The following is a 13,235-nucleotide window of genomic DNA, read 5'->3' as shown; positions in this document are numbered from 1 at the left end:
AGGCCAGAGTAATAGTTACTTCTTGGGTAGGAGCTAGTGACTGGGAGGGAATTTTCTGCAGTGACGAAGCTTGTTCTGGTCATGGTTACATGGCTGTCCGGATTAGTGCCCTTTATTGACTGTGACTTATTCCGCCATAGGAAAATAAGCCTCCAGAATACACTCCAAAATGAGGAGCCTCAGGTGAGCAGCTGTGAAGAGGCAAGCAGAGACCCTGTGTCTGCACACAAGCCCTCCTTTCGTCCAACCGATCCTGCAGGATCCTGGCTGGCAACTGATCCTCCTGGTTCTGGTCTCAGTCGAGCCCACTGGCTGGCGAATGAGATCACACACTTGTAAGTGGCAGCTTACAGCAGGGAGGCCTAGGAGGCAGATCACAGCCGGATGGGCCACGTCATGCTCTCAAGTCAGCTGGGCCACCTGTCACCACTAGAGCCTGGGCTTTTCTGAGGCCCCAGGACTGCCTGGCTGCCAACCTTGCTGGGAAGGAGGGGCCCAGCCCAACCCCCTCCTAAGGGGTAACCCTGTTGCAGAAGATGTCAGGGATTGACCTTAACAGACCTTAGCCGCTGCACCCAACATGGACTAACCTCATCTCTATTTTTTCTTGCCCTGTGTTCTCCCTAAGCTCAGCCTGTCCACTCCACCTTCCATCCTATCACCAGCCCTTCCTCAGACTTCCCCCTACTTGTTACCTTCTGAGAACTGGTTCTGCAGAAGAAATGACCCCAGGGGACCCACACCCACATCTGTGGCAAGATGTGGTTGTCTACCTGTGGAAAAACACAAACCACACACAGTCGTGCACACACATGCTGGGAGGATCCACAGCAACAAGCGAGGCCTTACAGATGTGCCCAGGTGCCTGAGGCCATGGGCACATAAACTGTTGGTGCTGTGATAACAATGGGCCTCTACTAACTGCTGGGCAGTCTGATCAGTGACTGCTTGTGATCTCTGTCACATGTGTGCAGCCCTGTGCTACGTGGTCTGTCCACGTGTGGATTCATTCAGTTCTCACCGCAACCCTATATGGCAGATAGTGTTCTGTCTACTTTACAGATGATGACATAGGAGTTCAGAGGAAAGTCACTTGCCTGAGATTGTCCACTCAGATGCTCTCCAGTGTAGCCCCAAAGCACTGCAGCCCGGCAGAAAGCCCATCCAGGCTCTGCCCCCTGCACTCTCTGTCTCCTCACCCTCCCCCAGGGCAGGGGGTGGGGGTCTCCTTTGGTTGAAGACAAACTGGTGCATCCCAAGAATGGGCTTTCAAACAACCCATCAAATGGGCTTGCTCTCTGTTTCTCTGGGCTCTTGGTGGCTACTGGCTGGCAAATCCTCAGTGCAATCTGTTAGGGGGTGGAGGAGAGCGTGGAAGAGGCATGCTGAGCTCCCAGGGAAGCCTGGGAGAAACATCCGAGACAGGCCCAGGAGAGCCCCAAGCTTGGCACTTCCATCTCTCCCAGCACTTGGCCTGGTGGAATCTACACTGAGCTCCCAGGACCCAGACCCCACCTTCCCACTGCCCAAAGCACCTGCCTGCCTGTTGCCTCTCAACCTTCCATCCTGGGTCCTCCTTCATCCTATTTGCTAGAAGCAGGAAGTGAAGCCAGAGCTAGATTGGAATTTGTTCATCCAGAATCAGAAGTCCAGGAAAGGTCAGTCTTTCCCACGTGAGTTGCTTTGGGGCAAGGCAGTTTGCCCCTGGTTAGACTGAGCCTGAGCAGGGACCATGCCAGCTACACTCCCAGCCAGCCCTGCTGTCAGATGTCAGGGAGAAACCCGGGGCCAGGGTATAGTCCAGGTCCAGCCTGGAGGAGAGGGCCCAGCAGGCCACTGACCTCCATCTCCAGGTCTCCTGGCCTCACAGAAGGAGCAGGGGTCAGGGAACTACTTCAAGTGAGGTCTTACCAGACAGCTCCTGCCTTTAAGATATAAAACTATGTATCTTAAATATAAGCAAGAAATAAATTAGTAAGTAACAAATAAGATGAGTAGTATAGTGGTGAGTATCCCCACCTGTTCAGAATTCCCCAGGTGGTGCAGTTGGTAAAGAATCCACCTGCCAATGCAGGAGATGCAAGAGACCTGGGTTTGATCCCTGGGTCAGGAAGATCCCCTGGAGAAGGAAATGGCAACCCACTCCAGTATTCTTGCCTGGGAAATCCCATGGATAGAGGAACTTGGCAGGCTACAGTCCATGGAGTCACAAACGACTGAGCAACTGAGCATGCATGCATGTTCACACTGGACAAGATGAGTAATGAAAAGAAATTCACACTGAAAGGAGATGTTTTATCCAACTGTTAGTGCAACAAAGTGCAGCAGTCCTCTAACCCTGGGTGTGCAATGGAAGTGTTTGGAGGGTGATTTAGCTCTGCGAGTTCACTTCTCAGTGTCTCTCTGGAAGACCACAGAGGAGACTTGCAGGAGTTTGTCCATGCTGGCAATCTGTCCTGTGTCCACACAGGAGGCTGTTCTAATTGCTCCTCTGCCGCTCGTATTCTAAGAAGGGGAGGGCAGACTCAGGACCGGCCCCTCAGGAGGTGAGAGCCTAAAGGCTCAGTGAGGACTTGTGGGGTCTAGGGCCCAGGTGGACTTCTGGTTAGTGCTCCAGCTTCTGCTGGACCGGACGAGCAGCCATTCAGCGTTTTGTGCCTGTGTCCAGGGCCTGCCTCGCCATTGTCTTGCGGGCTGTCCTACTCGCTAGTCCTTTGCAGGAAACACACGGGAAGGTCCTGCCCTCTAGTGGCCAACAGCGGTCAGGTCTCTCCTCTTGGATTCCGGACCTCAGAGCAGCCGGCTGCCCCCATCTGCTGCACAGGAACAAGTCCGTTTTACAGGGGCTGAAACTGAGGCTGGTCCCAGGAGCTGGCTCAGCTATCTTAATCTCTGAGCACCTTTGACCCCTGAGGGCCATGCTTCCAGACTCTGGGTAACCCCAGGGTCCTAGGGTCACAGGGTCTGGGTTCACCAAGAGGGAGGCCTGACGTGCCCAGGGGAGGGCCCTCACAGACCAGGTCGACACAGCACTCCAGGAGACAGGGAGAAAACCTTAGCTCCAGAATGGGGAGTGTGCCTGCCTAGGCTCCCCACGTGCCCACGCCCCTGCTTCTCCCATCGCAGCCTCTAAAGGTGCTTTGCCTCTGGACACCCCCATCTGTGCCCCAGGTGAAAGGAGGCAGAAACCTGGGGGAGGAGGGGAAACTGAGGGGAAGTCCCACCTCTCTAGGGAGGGCCTCAGCACCCTCTGCTCCTCAAGGGAGGCGCCAAGTGTGAAGCCATCAACTTAAGCACGTCTTTCCAGGCCTCTACTGAATCCTGGGCTGAGGTGGGGACTGGGTCATTCCCCCAGTCCCTCCATGCCTCTCCTGCCAGCCTCGGAGGCCTTCCCTTCATTCCTGGAGTCTGAAATGCTGAGTTGTGGCTCTGTGCCAGCTGCTGAGGATTCGGCATGAACAAGGTAGGCCTGCTTGGCCCTGGGGCAGCTGGTGCCCAGGGTAGGAGGTGAACAGTGACAGCACTAGCTCTCTGGAGAAAAGCATGCAGCACAGACCATGCCCACTCAGTCCCACCAAGACCCCGCGGCTCTGGGCAAGGGCCCGTCCCAGGAAGCCTCCAGGTTCTAAGAAGGACATCCAGGCTGCAGGCCCACCCCACACATGCACACACTCCCTGCTCCCAATTAGCACTAATTGGACAGCGAGAGAATCCACAGGCCTTGTAGCAAAAGGAGTCAGGTCTGTGGCGGTCCCAGGGAGACGGCCCCCATCAGGGACCAGGTGAGCCAGGCCCTGGGGGGATGGGCCCTGGGGTCCCCGCCGCTCTGAAGGGAGATCAAGTGACAGGGCCACATCTGCCAGGGACCTCAGTGGTCCCTCTGGAAGACGGAAGCTGCCCCAAGGTTGGGGAAGACTGGAGGATGGGGAGTCCGACAAACACCTCCCTTTGAGGCCATACTCCAGCTCCTCATCCTGACCTGGCCTTTCCATTTCCTCTGCTCCCAGTTTTCACTGCATATGTCATCCACTCATTCATTCATGAATGCGCTGTTCATCGACTCCTACAACCAAGCCCTGGGACCAGAGAAATGAATGTGCACTCTGGTCAGCAGGGCCTCAGAGAAGAGTCAGTGCAGGTGAGGTTCCTAGTGCTCACCTCTTCCACTTGAGCACCTCCCTCCTCTATTGCTCACCCCCACACAGGCCTGCGCCCAGCTTGGCATAGACTGTAGGGGGCAACCCGTCAGGAGGCTTCATCCCGTTCCTGGTGGAGAGGAGGCTGGGCTGGCAGCGCAGTGTACTGGTGAGTGGACCAGCTCCACTCCCTCCTCTGTATGACTCTGGCTGGCGCTCTGGGTGAGGCTGTTGTTCCCTCGGCCATTCAAGAAGACTCAGAGGCTAATCCAGCAAGGCCAGCTGTGTGCGTGTCCCTAACCAGGCCTGAGGGCACAGCTCTGCTAGGAAGTCCTAGGATTGGGGGGACAGGAGAAGGGGGCTCCAAGTCTGAGCTGCTCTGAGGTGGGGCTGAGACATTCATGCTGAGCAACCTTGGACCCAGACCCCAGGGGGAGGGCCCTGAATCAGCCAGCCCCCTTTACACCACACCAAGCCGCGTGGCTCAGGCCCTCAGTGCCGAGCTGGCAGGGTGGGAAGAAAGCAGCTGTGTCCAGCCTGACCCCTGCTCCCTAGATCATCCCCACCAGGGAAACAGAGGCTGGGCTCTGTTCCCTCCTTTCCCACCTGAGAGACCAACAGTCCTGGGCAATTTGGTGTTGCCATGACAACCACACACTTTCTTCTTCCCTACTTAGCAAACCGATTGTGAGATGCCGATTAAGTCCTGGGGAGTTGTCTGTTTAGAAGGCATGTGGCTGCTTGGAGAGATCTATGCATCTTTCGTTTCCCAAATGCCTCATGATGGCTGAGGCCAGCAAGATGTGCCCCGAACCAGCCCCTATGTCCCATGGCGGGGTCTGGCTGGCCTGGTTTCTGTCTGATGACACTCTGGGGTACAGCCTCAGGGGCGGGTGGATGGTGGTCACCAGAAGCCTCAGACCACGCACAGGCCTCTTCTGTGTGAGGCACAGGGTTTTCCAGCAAGTGCTCTGGACTCAGAAGGTTCTCTGCCTACTTGAGGTGTGTGCTGTCTTTAGGGACTTGGTGGCCACGGCTGGGAGTTGCCCGTGTGTGAACAACTGGATGACCAGATCCTCTGAGGCCCTTGGAACTACTGCAACCTCCATGCCTTCCCTGGAGCTGAGCTTAGCTGACTGTGACCAGGGAGGAAGAGAAAACACCTCTGGTGCAGAGGGCGGGGACTGGGGTCAGAGCTCAGGCCCCCAGTGAAGGGGACCTGGGGTGGTGGGAGACTGGCCTGTGATGAGGGCGCTGCCGGTGGCCCTGGGAGGCACGTGTCAGCCTGGCAGTGAGATGAGGGCTGGTTTAGCCTCTTTTAAGAGGAGTTAGCCATAGGCGGTCAGAGAAGAGTGTGGACCCAGCTATCGGTGGGCTTCTGGCTCAGCCTGGGTCAGGGATGGACATGGACGCAGGGGGTCTTGCCGGGAATACCCACCTCTGTCCTCTGTAGTCAGGGCCGAGACCTCCACACCACATGCAATCCTCTTTTCGGCCTCATTGCACAGCCCGTGGGATTTTAGTTAGTTTTTTTTGTGTTTTTTTTTGATTTTAGTTTCTTGAACTGGGGCCCACAGCAGTGAAAGTGCTGTGTCCTAACTCTTGGACCACCAGGGAATTCCCACCATGTGCTGTTGTGGATTAGACCCCCACCACGTGGTTCTCTTTACGTGGTCCCCACCCCACCAGACTGCAGCATCCTTGGGCAGGTGAGAGGGTGGTGGCTCTTGACTGTAACTGCGTCTCCTGGGATAGACCCACATCTCTGCCGCCATCTTACTAGTGTTACGATGCTGGGCCAAGTTCCTTAACTTCTCTGAGCCTTTTCCCTCTGGGGAAGGGAGGGGCCCACGGATGGGACGGTGAGAGTGGAGGAGGTGGGATGTGGGGCTCCCTAAGCAAGGTCTCCAGGGAAAACACAGAATCTGTGATACTTGTTGAGGTTAGTCATGTTGAGAAGAGCTTTATGGTGTTTTCTCAGTTTTATGATTTTGTAGGGAAGAACATAAAGTATTTTTAAGAACGCAAATAATGAGATAATTAATAGTCTGACAATAAACAATGATTGTAGTAGAAAGGAAATAGGATACTACTTGGTTTAGCAGAGAATAATGTTTTTATAGTTTTAAACATGTAAACATGAATTTACCCCAAATCCTGACACTGGGAAGATGGGAACTGTGCAGAAAGTGGGCTGATTGTTCCATAAGAGGTCAATATTCTAAAGTGGAAACAATTAATAGTAACATAAGCAAATTACTTACAAATATGAAGAGAAACAGAAGAAATGACCAAAAGAACTAAAATGATGGGCCAAGGAGAGGGTAGCTTGGGAGGGGGATGCAGAACTTGCTGTTTGGGGTTATCTTTCAAAACTGTGTACCTGTGTTCTTTTGATCAAAAGAAAAACTGAAAATTAAAATAGGTAGAGTTTAGATAGAGGCATGTTGAGGATGGAGAAGTGGAGTAACTTGTCCAGGGTCACAGAACTGAGAGACAGCTTATCAGGGATCCATGGTCAGGTCTGGAGTGACCTTGTCAAGACCACGGACTCCACCTATGGGCCGGAGGCTCACCAAGTGCCCACGAAGGCTACCCAAACTGGCCTCGAGCCTAACGGGACACACCCCATGCCTCTGGGCAGGGAAACAAGGCCCAAAGCCACTTCCTTGAGGAAGCCACGTCACCCCAAGGGAGGAGTGGGAGCAGACGGTAGAGATGCCTGCCTGGGTTGTTTCACTTCCTTTCTGTTTACTGGTAGCTTTAGCTCCCAAGCTCCCCGTCCAGCCCGGCTAATTAGTCAGATTCTCCAGGGGCAGGCCTGGGGCATCGTTGATTTTCCTGACACCTTGGGAAGCAGTTCCCTGTGCCTGACACACTCCATTTGCAGCCGAGGAGGCGATGGAACCTGGAGTGGGCAAAGTGCAGACGAGGTCTCCATGTCAAGATGTTCTCTACCACATGGTTTTCAGTGTAGGGAATCTGGGAACAACTTAACTGGTACACCATGCAGTAAAAGCAGAACGATGTAGAGGGCAGTGTGAACACAGGAAAATGTATGCACCACATGCAAAGTGCAAAGAGGCCATGGAAGGGCATTTCTGTCTACAGGGTACTGGCCGCCCCAGGATACTTTATAAGTTAATATATGAAATCCCTATTCAATACAATACATAATGCTCTTAGGAGATAAGATCATTTGCTATCAGGAAGAACAATACGTGGAGATATTTTAGACTCTGATGACATCTTCTCTGGTCCCCTGTCTGGATGCAGCCCCAGGCTCCAGCCTCGGAGCACTCAGGCCCACCAGCTCTCCCACTCTTCACGCAGCCCCAATTTTTGCTGAATGGGGCTTCTCCTTGGCCCCCACTGTGGTCCCAGAGCAACAGTGAGTAGGGATCAGAACCTTTTGTAGATGGAGAAGAGGATCTTTCAAGAAGACAGAAGCGGGTCTAGAATTAGAATGTAATTTCCAGGCTCTCTGCCTCTGTTGATTATCTGGATCAACAGCTGGTCCCTAGGGCCAAAACATCATCTCCCAAGCTGCGAAGGTAACCAGAAGCCTTGCAGGGTGGAGAGCATGGCCCACAGAGGCTGATGGGAATGAAGAAGCCTGGAGCACCTCGATTCTGGTGGATCAGAACCAGCACGCCCAGGTCACAGCCTTTTGAAGAGGAGCAGGAAGAGGAGAAAGAGGACTCCCCACCACTCAGATATGACCCAGACACCAAGGTCAGCAGCCTGACTCCTTACTCAAGGATCAGGGCCAGACTCAGACGTGTCTGGTGTCTCCCTGCTCTCCCTGAGTCCCAACTGTGAGCAGAACACACTTCCTTGCTTACGAAAACCCCATCTTAACAGTAGCACTCAAGACAATACCCCCTCAGACTTCCCTGGTTGTCCAATGGTTAAGACTCTGCACTTCCACTGCAGGGGGTGCAAGTCTGATCCCTGGTTGGGGAACTAAGATCACACATGCCACATGATGTGGCCAAAAAAAAATAATAATAATAATAATAAAAAATAATATTAGGGACTTCCCTGGTGGTCCAGGGGTTAAGAATCCGCCTGGCAATGCAGGGAACACAGGTTCAATCCCTGGTTTGGGAAGATCCCACATGCCTCGGGGCAACTAAGCCAGCAAGCCACAGCTAATGAGCCCACAGGCTGCCAACGACTGAGGCCAGAACCTAGGACAGAGGATGCTGTCTTATTAACTTTCTTCTCCCTTGTTAAAAAATTATTTATTATGATGATTTATTTACTTGGCTACATTGGGTCTTCACTGCAGTGCAGTAACCCCAACTCACCGCAGCTAGGGAGAGCCCATGCACTGCCTTTCTCTTCTAGTTGCTTCCGGAAGGGGAAAGCCCAGTGGTCTGAACCTTGCATCCTTCATTACAGCCCAAAGAAGGAAAAAACAACAAGCAGGCTGATGGCAGAGGCAAAGCTTGTTTTTGTTACCTTTTTGGGGTGAGGAGGAGGAAGAACTCAAGTTTCAGATCAACTTTGATAAGTGGGTTCAAGGTGAGGACACTGGCAAATTGGAGACTGAGGCACTGTGTCGGGGGGGCGGTGCGGGAGTGTCCTCATGGTCACCATGGCGAGGCCTAAAGCTGAGGCCAGGGGAGCCAGTACCCTTGGCCGCCCACCCGCATGGCAGGACCAACTCAGATCCCTCCATTTTCTTCAGAAGCTGCCGACAGCAGCTGGCCCTCCTTGGACAAAGCCACACTCTTCGTCTATCACCAGGGGTCTTTTTTCTTTCTGCTTTAATCTAAAGTTGCAGGGAAATTTTAAACTACCAGCTGAGGCAATTTCTGAAATTGCTGACAATCATTTAACAGGCTTTGCAAGCATCCCCTCTTGCCAGGGGGGTGGGGCAGTTCAGGCTGAGCCTGAAAGAGGGCATTTGCTGGGCTCTGCCTGGAAACTACAGCTCTGCTTCCCCCAGCTGGGCCGCCAGAGCTTGGCTGAGAGTCAGAAGACCCTGGGCGGTCTCCCTGACCCATGTCCTCACCTTCTATGCTCCTCCAGGCAACCTTGGCCGAAAAAGAGCTTTTGTTTCCCCTTCACCTGCAGCACTGCCTTCAGGAAAAGGGGAAAGAAATGTTGCCACTGCAGGAAAAAAGATTCAACCACATACATGTCTGTGGACTGGGCTTGGGTGGGGAGGAGGGAGCAGGTAGGGGTGAAGCAAACGTTCCCAGAGGCCACTGTTCCTCTGTGTTTGGCAGGTTTATAATTCCACTCACAGAGCAAATGATGGGCTGGTGGGGCACCCCCTGCTTGATGCCCCTCCAAACCTCTCATGGTTTCCCTGCCATACACGATGAGGGGAGTGTTCTAATGCCCATTTTTAGACAAATTGAACTGAAGCACAAAGGGATGAACTACCTTGCTCAAGGTCATGTTTGAAGTGGTGCTGGGTCCATCTTCAAGATCCTTTCTGGAGCCCCCACACAACCTGCCTTCCTAATTCTCAGGGGAGAAGGAAAATAGGGCTGTTGAAAGAAAGAGAAAGGACTGTGATAGAGCTGACGTGCAAGTGAGCCTGACAGGGTGAGGCCCGGGAGGTAGAGAGGTGAAGAGAGGTGAAAGGTTGGAGGCCAGACAGGTGTTGCTGGGCTCCAGAGCACACTCTTAGAACCAAACAAGGCAGGAGCCAAGGAAGAGGGATGGGCGTGTTTACTAATGCCACGTGTTTGGGGTTTAGTGCCTTCTGGGTGTGACAGCGCTGAAGAAAAGGGTTAAATCACCCGTTCTGTAATGTCCTTGCTCCTTTCTTCTTTGCCAGGACAGCCATAAACAGGCCTGGAGTTGGGTCAACGGGAGCGAAGGTGGGGAGAAGAGAGCCTGGGCTGGCGTTAGAGTGGAGAGCGTCGGGAGGACTGGCCGAGGGTGAGGAGCAGAAGAGAAAGATGGTAGAGAGGTGGGTACACAGGACATACAGGAAGCCTTGCTAGTGGCTGTTTTCTCTGAAGCTTCCAGAGCTACATTTGCCTGCCCAGCCTCTGTTCTCCTTCCATCCCCCTGTGCCATGCCGGGTGTGTTAGTGACAGATGAGGAAACCAAGGCACAGAGAGGCAAGATCTGCCTATGGTTACAAAGTGCTGGAGTGGCTGAAGTCAGCCCCCTTCCCACTCCTTGGTGATGTCATCTGAGGTCAAGGCCTCCAACACAGAGAGAGGACCATGGGGAAGAGACAACTTTTTCTTTGTAACGCAACATAATTTGGGGCCAGATTTGTTTCTTCCAAATATCTGTTACTCATGCTAGTGGCTGTGCAAAAACAATTACCTTAAATTCTTTAAGATGAGATGAAGACTCGGAAAGGGGGGAGGAACTGTGGGAGAAAAAGTCAGGGAAGGTCAGGGAGGAGGTTTAAAACATTCAGACTTGTAGATTTCAAACTTGACAGGGTTTTGTTGTTGTTTTAACAGAAAGAACTCCTCTTTCAAGCAAATTCTTAAGAGTAATCCCCAGTTTTCATTCCGATCAGAAAGGTGCTGCTCCAGTTGGCATAGGAGCCGGATGACCCCTCTGCCCTCTTGGGCGCAAGGTTATCAAAAGAGCTCAGATCTGGCCCTTGTGAACGAGGGAGGAATGGGGCCCAGAGGTTGATGGTACCTGCTGTGTGCCATGGTTGGTACAGTGAGGCTTGTTCAAGGTCACCCAGTAAGTTAGAAAAGGGCAGCCAGGCTTGGGTATAACCATGCATGTGACACCGTGGGCCGCTTAGAAAGCAAAACCCTGCTTGTGTACTTCAGAAGGCGGACATGGACACAAGCGGACCTCCCTGGTGGTGGTGCTCCCTGCAGAGCCTGGCTCTCGGCCCTGTGTTTGCAGGGTTGCTGCAGGGAGAGCTGAGGGGAGGGGAGGCAAGGATGAGTGCCCAGTCTGCTTGGGCATCTTGCCATCAGCCCCGCGTGATGTCACTCCAGGTTACAAAAGAAAAAAGGAAAAAAAGGAAAAGCCAGCAGCTCTGTCCCCTCTATGCCCCTACCCCCCCATCCCACCCAAAGCCTAACATCTGCACACCTGCAAGAACATCCTCTTGTCATTGGAGAGATGCCACTTAGGGACTCTCACAAGTCACGTCAGCAAGAAAGGAATCTTCGGCTCTAGTTCAGGAACATAAAAAAGGTGCTGTGCTAATCTGGTTTGTTCTTAAAATTGTTGTCAATGCCCTGGGGGGAACAAAAAGGAAAGCTGTTTTAGCAACATTCCCTAGTTTAGTTGAGATTTGTGGAGGAAAACATCCCATCTCCCTCATGGTGACAGCGTTTTGGTTCTCCTGTGTCCTTGTGGCTCTCCCTGCCCGGTCGTGCCAGGCCCAGACGAGAGTGTACCCAGAGACCAGGGAGAGTGAGGACAGTCAATGATGGGGTTCGCAACAGGCACCCTTGGAGAGGACTGTGGCTCCTATGTCACCCAGAGTTGTTTCGTAACTCTCCTGAAAGACGCCCTCTGGTACCCCAAGTGCCACGCTCCCTGGTGTGACCTGTTGTGATTTTCAGAAGGGAGTGCAGAGAAGTGAGTGAGGAGCTGTACTGAGGCATGCTTTCATCGCAGACTCCCCTTCTCTCCCGCCTAACACGGCTGTGTGGAGGCCACATGCTATTAGTTCCACATAATTGAAAAGTGTGTCAGGATCTCTCAAACATGGACCCAAAACATGCTGCTCAGTTGTCACCTCCAACGTGACTAATGCAGTCGTGTCTTAATTAGTCACCGCTCACTGTGCTGACAGCGTCAGAGCCCCATTCCAAGGCCCGTCTGTGGTGCAGATGAGATTAAAGGACCGAGGCTTGCCAGGTTCTCAGGTCCCGTTCCCACTGAGCACTCTGCACCAGGAGGCCCCTGCCAAGTGCATTGGTCAGATCAGGGCAGCACTGTGACAGGACAGTCAACAGGAGGGAGGGAGGTACGGAGACAAGTACATGGTGGGCTAGAAGAGTCCCTCATAAGTTGGTCGTTACATCACAGGCCCAGGCAGCTCCTGCGAGGCCGAAGTGGCAACTCTGGCTGAATCACACCGCCCTGCCCAGCCAGCCCCTGCCCGGTGACAGCTGATGGAACCGGGCACTCACCTGCCCCAAGGATGGCCCCTCCACTGGTTCACTTATGACCCTGCGCCCACAGGAGCCACCCTATGAAGATAACCTGGGCCAATTCCATTTCTCCTCAGGGGCTCTGCACTCAGAACAGAGCTTACAGCCAAAAGGAGAGACTGTGGGCCCAGACTGTGGGCGAAAAGAAAGGTGGTGAAAGAAACTGCCTCATCAGTGGAAGAACACGGAACACTGTTTTGGGCAGAAGGGAAAAGCAGTGAATAAACTGCCAGTCCTGTCAGTCCGGGACACAGACATCTGCATCGCAGGGCCGAGGGAGCCGGCCACTCTTTCCAAGTCGGGATCACCATCCAGTCACGTCCACCAATGCAGGGAGAACTGTTCTGATGACGACTAAAAATGATTCACATACCTAAGGTACTTGCCCACCTTTCTTATGAAATTTAAGAATTGTTTCATTTTTAGAAGAAGTGATATAAAAGATCTTCACACAAATGTGGAGAAAATAATTTACTCATTTTAAAATTGGAAAATTGACATGAAACTAGCAATATGAATACACTGGTTTAAAAAAAAAAAAAGGGTCGGAGGAAGGAGGTGCCCTGGTGAACTAGGTAGGTAAGTGGCAGCGGGTGGGGCAGAGCATACACACAGGAAATTGGCATGAAACTAGCAATATAAACCCAAGTTTAAAAAAAAAAGAAAGAAAGGCAGGAGGAAAGAGGTGCCTTGGTGATCAGGCTGGTAAGTGGCAGGGGGTGAGGCAGAGCATACACACCACCAGAGCCTCGAGTCACTGCTAAGGAAGCTTTAAGTGGCATGCAGCAGCCCCTCACGGAGGGACTTGACAGGCCAAACCCCACGTCACCAACACATGTGTGGCCAGGGCAGCACAGAAAGATGAAATGCGGTCGCTCTCACCATCAGAGGTTTCTGTTTCATAAATGGATGTGCTTTAGAGACTTGCTTCCATGGAGAGGTAGCCTCACTTATATTTTAAGCGGTACTTAAGGCCTGAAGT

The 13,235-nt window shown here is 52.9% G+C and overlaps 1 long non-coding RNA gene across 1 annotated transcript; it reads left to right on the top strand.

The window, feature by feature from the left end:
* The first annotated feature begins 3,318 nt into the window (after nt 1–3,318).
* LOC122682981 lies at nt 3,319–5,319 on the top strand. The gene is made up of 3 exons (XR_006337585.1): nt 3,319–3,463; nt 4,206–4,305; nt 5,156–5,319. It is a non-coding gene; the product is annotated as an uncharacterized LOC122682981 (long non-coding RNA).
* Nucleotides 5,320–13,235: the final 7,916 nt, after the last annotated feature.

Source organism: Cervus elaphus, chromosome 24, assembly GCF_910594005.1.
Source record: "Cervus elaphus chromosome 24, mCerEla1.1, whole genome shotgun sequence".
In the NCBI taxonomy this organism is placed as follows: Eukaryota; Metazoa; Chordata; class Mammalia; order Artiodactyla; family Cervidae; genus Cervus; species Cervus elaphus.
The sequence above is the reverse complement of the archived record's forward strand: the minus strand, read 5'-3'. Positions and strand labels throughout refer to the sequence as shown.